This window comes from Micropterus dolomieu, linkage group LG03, assembly GCF_021292245.1.
Source record: "Micropterus dolomieu isolate WLL.071019.BEF.003 ecotype Adirondacks linkage group LG03, ASM2129224v1, whole genome shotgun sequence".
NCBI classification, from domain to species: domain Eukaryota; kingdom Metazoa; phylum Chordata; class Actinopteri; order Centrarchiformes; family Centrarchidae; genus Micropterus; species Micropterus dolomieu.
The window spans coordinates 25,484,952-25,493,991 of record NC_060152.1 but is presented as its reverse complement, the minus strand read 5'-3'; the positions used below and the strand labels follow the sequence as shown (position 1 = coordinate 25,493,991).

The 9,040-nt window shown below is 43.5% G+C and overlaps 1 protein-coding gene across 2 annotated transcripts in view; it reads left to right on the top strand.

Moving 5' to 3' along the window:
* The first annotated feature begins 2,095 nt into the window (after positions 1-2,095).
* Positions 2,096-9,040, top strand: part of zhx2a (zinc fingers and homeoboxes 2a) — a 29,384-nt gene continuing 22,439 nt past the window's right edge. The window contains exon 1 of one of the 2 annotated variants that reach the window (XM_046043974.1): positions 2,096-2,234. The gene's annotated coding sequence lies outside the window, so the exon portion shown is untranslated. Of the gene's footprint in view, positions 2,235-2,268; positions 2,455-9,040 lie in introns of those variants that run through there. The other variant, XM_046043973.1, reaches the window with a different exon arrangement.

Here is a 9,040-nt window from a genome sequence, read left to right as displayed (position 1 = left end):
CGGATCATTCAAATAGCTCATGAAGGAAAGGATCAGAGCAGATAGGTGGACAACTTCATCAAAGTCTTTTTTCTATTATTTTTTGTCACCAAAAAAGAGACCTTAATATTAATAATTCTCAACTTTGATAGGAGGTTTCAACCTGGGGACAAAGGCGACGTGAAACGTTGAATCAACAACATAGTAATACATTCTGGAGGTAAAATAGTCCTTCAGAGGAAGGTTGGTCTTGATCTTAACTATGTTCTGATGTTTCAGCCATTCCCCTTCATAATATTGTTGGAGAGATGCAATTTATCAGTCCTTTTTATATTTGTTTTCATCTAAACAGGGGAATTTGTCTTGATGTTCTGGTCTGAGAGCAAGTAGCATTAAAAATACTCATGCAGAATATCAACAACATACTCAGTTTGGCTTATGATATCAGGGACAGCTACACTACATTTACTCATCACAAACTGAACAAGCAGTATTAGATAAATAAAGGCTAAAAATCTGCTATTACTACACAAAGAGCATTTTCTCTGATGCTCAGTATTGAGATGGGCAGCTGATATTCCCAATGCTGGAACCATTCTTCATGTTAAAAATTATTTTAGGTCAAAAAGGTGCAGTATTTTAAATGAATCCAAACCTCACAGCAGCCGGAGATGGATAACTAAGCTAATAATAATTAAATAAGAGAGACATTGCAGGGGAGATGACTGTGCACTTTGTTAAATTCAGGTTTCTGCAATGGATCGACACCAGTTCTCTGGGGTAGGAGTATTCTTAAAATACCTTATGCAGGTCTTGTGGCGTTAGCTGAAACCGGTGCGTCCAGAGGAAACAAATATTGGGAAAATGTATAAACTTGACACAAAAGGCATGCTTTAAAGGCCCACATACAGATACAGCAGAATGTATAATTCACAGATCCATCTGAACTTAAATGGGCACTCCCCAAGTTTTCACATCAAGGTCACTTTAACCCACATGACGCCATCGGGGTTATTGATGTTTTTAACTGAGGCAAGGCGTTTACCAGACAGGGAGGGTCTAACAAAAGATGTGCATCATGGGAATTGTAGGATCCAGTGTTTTTGTAGGGACTAAAAAGTCAGCATATGAGCCTCTGCAGCACTGATCTAAGCCATACATTTTTATGATCTCAATTGTCTTTCACAAGTTCACCAACTTAATGGAAGTGACACACTAAGATATCTCTAAGATAAAACATCCACACTCAAATGTCTAGAAAAAATGCACTGTCTCAGAAACTGAGGGAAATCAGCTGATTTGTTTTGTTTTTTTACTGACCTGCCTATATATGCAAAGCAATAATGGTGCTTGAGCTCCCCTAAGAGCTAGAAAGAAAGACGGTGTCAACCAGAGATTGCAGCCAAAATTCAGGCCACATGTCAAAAACCTCCACCCTGAGCAAAATAATAAAAATCTTCCAAGTCCAAGGTCACCGCGCTGTAAATGAGCCTGCATGCTGGCCTCCCTGTGCAGAAGGGCAGGTGAAAACAGACATCCCACTTCATTAAAATAACACTCTCTGTGGTCTGATAATATTTTGAATTCATGAATGTCACATGGGTTTTGTGAATACCAGAAGGCCTCATCACTGCACTACACACCTATGCACGTTTCACAGATGTGAAACGTGCATAGGTCAAGGTCAGAATCACTTCTTAAGTGGATCCAGTGGAGGTCACTGTTGTGTGGGAGCTCACCAAACTGTCTGTGTTACTTCAGGGCAATGTCTCTCACCAATATAACCCGAGTATCAGTTGACCTCAGACTAACCTTTGTGGATCCAGATGTGTTTTGTGTGTGTGATGAAAGGCCGGGGGTGTGCAGTTTCCCGCAGCTGCCAGTTGAGAAAGCACTGCAGCAACTGCACACCTCACCTCAAATGCACATGCATACAGGGGGATGGAGGAGAGAGAAAGAGGGGTGGGCGGGGTGACAAGCGAGTGGGTGGGACTTTTGGGGCAACAAACGCCCCCACTGCTACTTTAATATTCAATTAGCTCCAAGCCAAGAGGCAGGCAGGCATCAGCACAGGGACAAGTTGACGGAAACAAGACGCAGTTCATTCATTTTTACATCAGCAGACACGCTTCGTGGGGCCACCAGAACTCCTCCTGACCCCTGGACAGAGAGTTGTTTCACTTTCCTCAGCCTGTTTCTGAACTTTTCACGGCCATAACACTATGGACCCGCTATGGACGGACACCGGCGCTCCGGTACGGCATGCAAATACGTACTCTGACGTCGGCGATCATGTGGCTTTTGGCGTAGATCCTCCTTGTGATCGTCAATTTTTTCTTTCCTGTCGCCTGTTGTCTGCTCGGTTATTGGACCGCCGCGAGTGGGTTTAAAAAGCATTTGGCGTTATTTCTTCGTCTAGCAGTCGCTTTGGGATTGTACCGCACTACCTGAGCATCGCGCCAAAACGGTGGGCAGGTAAGAAATGGCTCAACTCTTGCTCTGCTTTTCAAACGGCTCGCCCCTCAAAAAGTGCCCCCAAGTTAAAACTGCATGTAGTTGTTATTTTGTGCCTCTCCCGTGGCTTGACCTGCCTTCGCGTGGTTCCCTATCACACACACGCCTGTGTATAAATATTTTAACTTGTCTAGCCGCATGAACTTTGTCTGCCCCTGCCATTTACACCTGCGTGCTGAGCCTATGTGTCCGCCAAGTTGTTAATTGGACGTTTTTCCCCCCACTGTTTAAGTTTCACTTTGATACGTCGTGGCCGTGGTGGGTGAAGGCAGAGAGGAGAAACATCGTGTCTACTTTTCCTCCTCCCCGTGTCGACATAACCAGCAAAACATGGCCGTCCTTTGCCGACATGTTGTTACGTCGATGGCGAGAGGGGGAACATTTTGGGGCTGAGTGTTTCTCCGCGCCCCCCCTGTCACATCTCGGGTTGGCCGGTGGAAACGGCTGTTAAACTCCGCACCGCCGCCGGTGTACCCGCTCACGTTCAGCGGTGCGTAGGTTTGAGTGCAACTTTTGGAGTCCGACGTTGTTTATAGACTTTGATTGTGCGACGCCGTGATGTAGGCGTAACGTTACCCCTGGTGATGACTCCTCCTCCCCCCGAGACCAGCAGACCACGGCTCTGCGTGCAGGGGAGACGCGCATATACAGCGCTGTAGCATAGGACCTGACCTGTATCCTGTCGCTGCAGCAGGCCTGTAACTGCTGTAAAAAGTCAGGCGTGGTTCTTTTTATTCAGGATATCAACTTGAGCCCCGGACTGTAAACAGCCACACTCCTCAGGAGTCAACACATTGTGCTTTAATTGGGGGGTGGATCCTTGATATCGTCCTGCCCTGCATTAGGTACCTTTTAGTGAAGTCACTGAGAAGATATACCTAAACAGGAAGAGGATCAAACATAGCACATACAGTGAAATACTCCAGTGACATAGTTCAAACAGGGGAATGCTCTTTAAAATGTAGGGCAATGTAGATCATCTCCTTAGTTTTATAGTTTCTTCTGTTATTGTGTCAAATAACAGAACATCTCATATACAGTAATATGTCATATAGGCCTAGGTTTAATATTGGGAGACCATGCTGTGAATTTTCTTCAAAGTCACTGCAAAGTCACTAACTTTCCTATAAGCTGATCAGACCTGAATGCAAACCCTTCATAATTTCTGTCTTGTTGCTTTTTGCAGATTTGGGCAGCACATATCCACAGTAGTACACAGTAGACACAGTAGACAATTGTGTTCATGCTGACCTTATTAAGCATGTTTGGGATTGGCCATGACTTGACCAATCAGCATTACATTACAGATCTACAGAATCCACATCACCGTTTATTTGCCAATGTTGTTTATACGATACAATATTTCTACTATTAGTTACATTCAGATAAACAGTCCCTGACGCAGATTTGCTAAGCTGTAATTCAATGCACCTGTTCACCAGTGTACAGTCTCAGTCCTCTGACAGGTCTACACACTCACTCCCCACAGGTGGGCCCATTAATTGAAAAGCTTAGTGTTAGGTTTACTGCTTTACTAAGTAAAGCTGTCACCCAGTCTTACTGTGTGTGTGTGTGCGCGCTGAAATATCTTGTTCATTAGACGACATTTCCTTCCCTTCATACTGGGATGACCTATTATGTCTAAATGTTCCTTGATCAACTGTGGAGCCCCCAATCCGTAAAAGATGTAAGAGATTTTGATCAGAGTGCAGTTAACCCCCCCCCCCGTCATACCCGTTACCAGCTATTCCTCTGGGTATAAACTTGGCTTCGCTCGCAAAGCCACGCACTCTTGCTCTTTCCATGTGAATAAAAATGAGGCTCATGTTTGTTCTTCACATGGTTTCCACTTGTGATCTGCCAAATCACAGATAATGTTATATAATTTGGAATGACAACCGGCTCATTTTTATTGGTGGCTGAACCATCAAAGTGTTGTGTGATAAAAGTAAACTGTCACATTTCAAATCACACACACAGACGGTTGGGTAGTGTATTGTGCGTGGGGAATACAGCCAAAAATAGGTGTTATTAATGTATAAGAAATTAATATATGCAATTAACCCACCTACATAAAATGAAACATTTTAACATGGATTAGATACATTTCTTTGCTTGCTCAGACAAATAGACTGTTACCGTCAGTGCAACAAAAGGAAGTAGTGAATATAAAGGATGCCTATTTAAAATCCCTGAGATATACCAAATGCCTACAGAGAGTAAGGCAGGTCCTGAAAAGTCAGCTAAGAAGAACAAGATCCAAGCCATCGACACACATGCGCTGCCAGTCATCAGATACCCTGCTGGTATAATAAACTGGCCAAAGGACATTAAGACAATAAAGCTCCTCACAATGCATGGAGGTTTTCACCCCAAATCCAGCACGCTGAGAGTGTACACCAAGCGTAGCAAGGGAGGCCGAGGGCTAGTGAGTGTCAAGACTACTGTCCAGGATGAAACAACAAAGATCCAAGAGTACATCAGGAAGATGGCCCCCAAAGATGAACTGCTTAGTGAATACCTCAGCCAGCAGAAACCCGAGGGTGAGGACAAGGAAGAACCTTCATGGAGAGACAAGCCGCTGCACGGCATGTACAACAGACAAAAAGAAGAAGTGGCTAATATCAAGAAATCCTACCAATGGCTGGGAAAAGGCTGGACTAAAGAACAGCACAGAAGCACTAATCATGGCGGCACAGGAACAGGCACTCAGTACAAGATCAATAGAGGCTGAGGTCTATCACACCAGGCAGGACCCCAGGTGCAGACTGTGCAAGGATGCCCCTGAGACAGTACAGCACATAACAGCAGGGTGTAAGATGCAGGCAGGAAGTGTGTAAGTGTGTAACCAGGTAGCTGGCGTAGTATAGTGTAAAACATCAGAGGTCTCTGTACAGAAGAGTGCAGTCCTAGGAACAGCTAAGATACTGTGCAGAACCCTCAAACTCCCAGGGTGATTTTTTTTATTTATATATATATATATATATATCTCAACATTACTGAATTGTTTTTACAGTTTGACAGTTGGAAGATTAAACCTGTGTTTAAATATTTTTGGGGAAATTGTTATTCTCAGTATTGCACAAGGGATTACAGAAATGCACAGATGTCACCATAACTTCAGTGATTGTTCAGTCATCACTACACTGTGACGGCAGTAGGGAGAGAGAGCATTTTAGTAAAGGGAGCTTTTATGAGAGAGAGATTTAATTTGGGTTGTTTACAGTGAGGAGTTTGGCAGCTATTATTTTTTGACGAGGTGGCATAAAAAATAAATCTACCCTCATTGAATCACCTATTTTTCCAGTCTTGCCCAACCATGCTGTGTTTTTCAATGTACTGTGAACTCTTTGAATGTCGCAGCCGAAACATCCAGCTGTGAGGTGATTTGCTCTGTTTGTTCCTAGAGACGTCTATTCATTTACTGTAGTCAAATGGAAGCGAACAAGACTCAGTCTGTCAAATTCATTTAAAAAGAAACCATTTGGTAAGGTCTTACAGCGAAAACAGAACAATACATTTAAATATCATTTGGATAAATGACAGGTGAGAAGTGATTGTTGACAGTCATCATGCCGCCAGATGTTGCATGTGTCAATCACGCTAGCAATGGAAGCTAATGGAATTGTCTGACACAGTTTCTGACTGCTTGCTGGAATTAACCTGGAGCAGAAGATTGACAGCAAAACACTGAGAAATGATGTTTGTTTCAATAAATTAAAGCGGGCAGTGGCAGGTAGTCCTGTTGTTATGCAGTGGGAGAAAATATTTGTGGTGTGTAAGTGTTTGTGGCTAACGATAAAGGTGTCCAGCATTTGAGCCAGGATTGCCTGAGGGGGCGTCAAACAGCCCAATGAGTCCTTTTGTTACAATAAACAATACTGTGAAAGCTATACACCTAGTTAGTATTACAAATAGAAAAATAATAGATATTATAACGCTATTAGACCTATAATAATGTATAACTAATCAAGTTTTTAATTAGGCTACATGTGGATGAAAAATAAGTTATCCTCCTTTCATCTGTGCTTGACCGCCACTGACAGATACCGATCAGTATTTTACTTAATTGTTTATGACCCAACAGACTTGTCATTCTGTTGTTTGTGAACAGCAGAAACGAGTACAGGGTTGCGATGCGGGTTTAAATACCATTAACAGCCACCTGTTCATTTTGTAGTTTGGGTAACTCACAAAATAATTGTTCACACTGCCTATGAAATCTAAAAGATCTTAAGCATGCTAACCTAGATTATTTTGTTAGGGTTTTTTTTTTTTAATAGACACAGTTGGGCACACAGAGGTCGTCACAATGGCACACATTAGCGCAATCCCTAGCTGTTCATAATAATAATAATAATAATAATAATGGGGTTGTTGTTGATTTTATAGGAGTATATCACAGTGAACCATAAGCCCATGTTCCTTCTTTACTTTGACTACTTGTTTAGTATCAGTTTATTGGCCCTATATTTTTGTGCGTTTGTCTTGTGCTCACATCTATTTATTCCATGAGAGATATATGGCTGTTCTTTCTAGAGTCGTGCCACCTGACCTTTTGGAAGTTTTTGTTTTTCAGTAACATGTTATTCATATAGTACAAATCATAACAGAAGCTATCTCAGGGCACGGTCTAGGCTGTACTCTTTATAATATTCTTTACAGAGACGCAACAATTTCAATCATCAGGAACGTCCAGCCTATCCTGACTGCACATAACACCTCCACATCCAACCCCGAGCTATATAATGACTGTCCATTCTCTCGGGTGAAACACTGGAATGAGTCATCGTGGGTTGGAGGATGAAGGTTGTTGTCATCACGGCCTGTCGTGCACAGCCCGGCTCTGCGATGACATCACCAACATCTACGCGGTGCTTTGTTCCAGTGTTTTGTTGTTGTTGTGGTGTTTTTTTGTTCCGGTCCTCTCTCAGACGTGGTGTTGAGTGACTAAGGCAACCACAGAGATGAGCTCATCACCTGTAGGCGGGGCTGAGAGGGAGATCGTGATGGAGGGAAGGAGGCAATTAGAGAGCTGAAGAGTTACATAGGGACAGATGCCGAGGGAGCATGAAATCAACACTGTATGAGAGAGTATGTGTGATGTCTGAGAGAGACGAGTGATAAAGAGGAAGAGACAATTGAATGACGCTGCATGAGCGAGAGGAAGACAGAAGTGAGATGCCGATCAGACTTAAGCCCCACGTGCACCCTAACACGATTTGATAGCTCAGAACTTGGGGTTGGTTCGACCACAGCCCTAGCGGAAACCACAAGCAGCAACATTTCCAGGTAAAGCGCACAAAAGGTCACGACGCTCTTACATATGATGGTTTTGTGTGTCCACAAAGGCAAGCCGCCCCCCTTTGCTGATCCATTGGAGACGGTGTCACAAGTTTGTGCCCTTGAAATTCTGAACTGAAAATTGCAGTAGAATATCAAGAATTATAAGGTACTTAAACCTATCTGAAATCCAACCAATCTGGAGGCGTCGCAAAGAAAAGCAAAGATGCTAAAAGAGAGCCAGAGCGTGACAAAAGGAAAGAAAGGAGACACAAGTGACTGAATGTCTTAGCATTGTGAATGAGATACAAGAGACGGCCTAGGATCGACAGACTGCGAGATAACTGTGTGTGGGAGAGAGAGCGGGTGCACCGTTCATAAGCTGTGTATTTTATTAAAGACTTGACTGTTTCATTGCTGCATTGATTATTATTTAAGTCCATGGGTGCACAGCAGTTTGTACAGCGGTGTGCTTCTGCGTGTGTAAGCATGTATTAAACTACCCCGTGTGCTTCCTCCACCAGTCGGAGGACTCATTTCTTGTTGCCACTGCAGTCTTTCAGAACTTCTGCGGCTGACAAATTAAATGCTCTGTTGAAACTCTGAGCAACCACGACACGCAACTGTCAAAAAAGTTAGTTTGATACCCTTGCATGCAATCTGTGTCTGTGTAGGTCATTCGTGTGTGTGTGTGTGTGTGTGTGTGTGTATGGAGAGTACCTCCCCTTTTCCCATCCCACTGTGTCCTCCCCAAATTTCAAGTTTGGGAAAAAAACTAAAAGGGGGGGGGGGGGGGGGAGCTTACTAAAAAGTATGCACTGCACCACGTCAGCCGCTGGCAGAGCACAGACACGCCCCTCCTGCCAGCGAGACACCAATGAGGAGAGGCTGAAGACTATTCACAAGCCACACCCACTGCAGGGAAGCCAGAGATTGACAGGTTGGAAATCTGGCCACGCTGGAGCACTAAATGCTCACTGAGACGCTAACAAACACAAAGTCTCCAGGCTTTCTCATTTGCACAAAGACTGTACCATACATACTGTAGTACACAACAATATAAATATTTACCCAAAACATTACATCACATTGTGTTATAATGCAGCATCGTTTGCAGTGTTTACAATGTAGTAACCATTGGACTGAAGTTTAGCAGAACCCCTCCTCTGACCCTTGTCATTGTTGACCTAATTTACAGGCTGCTGGCTGGGTGCAAGATGACACTTGCCCTACTCCACTTGTGTTCCACAGTGCATTTACTGTA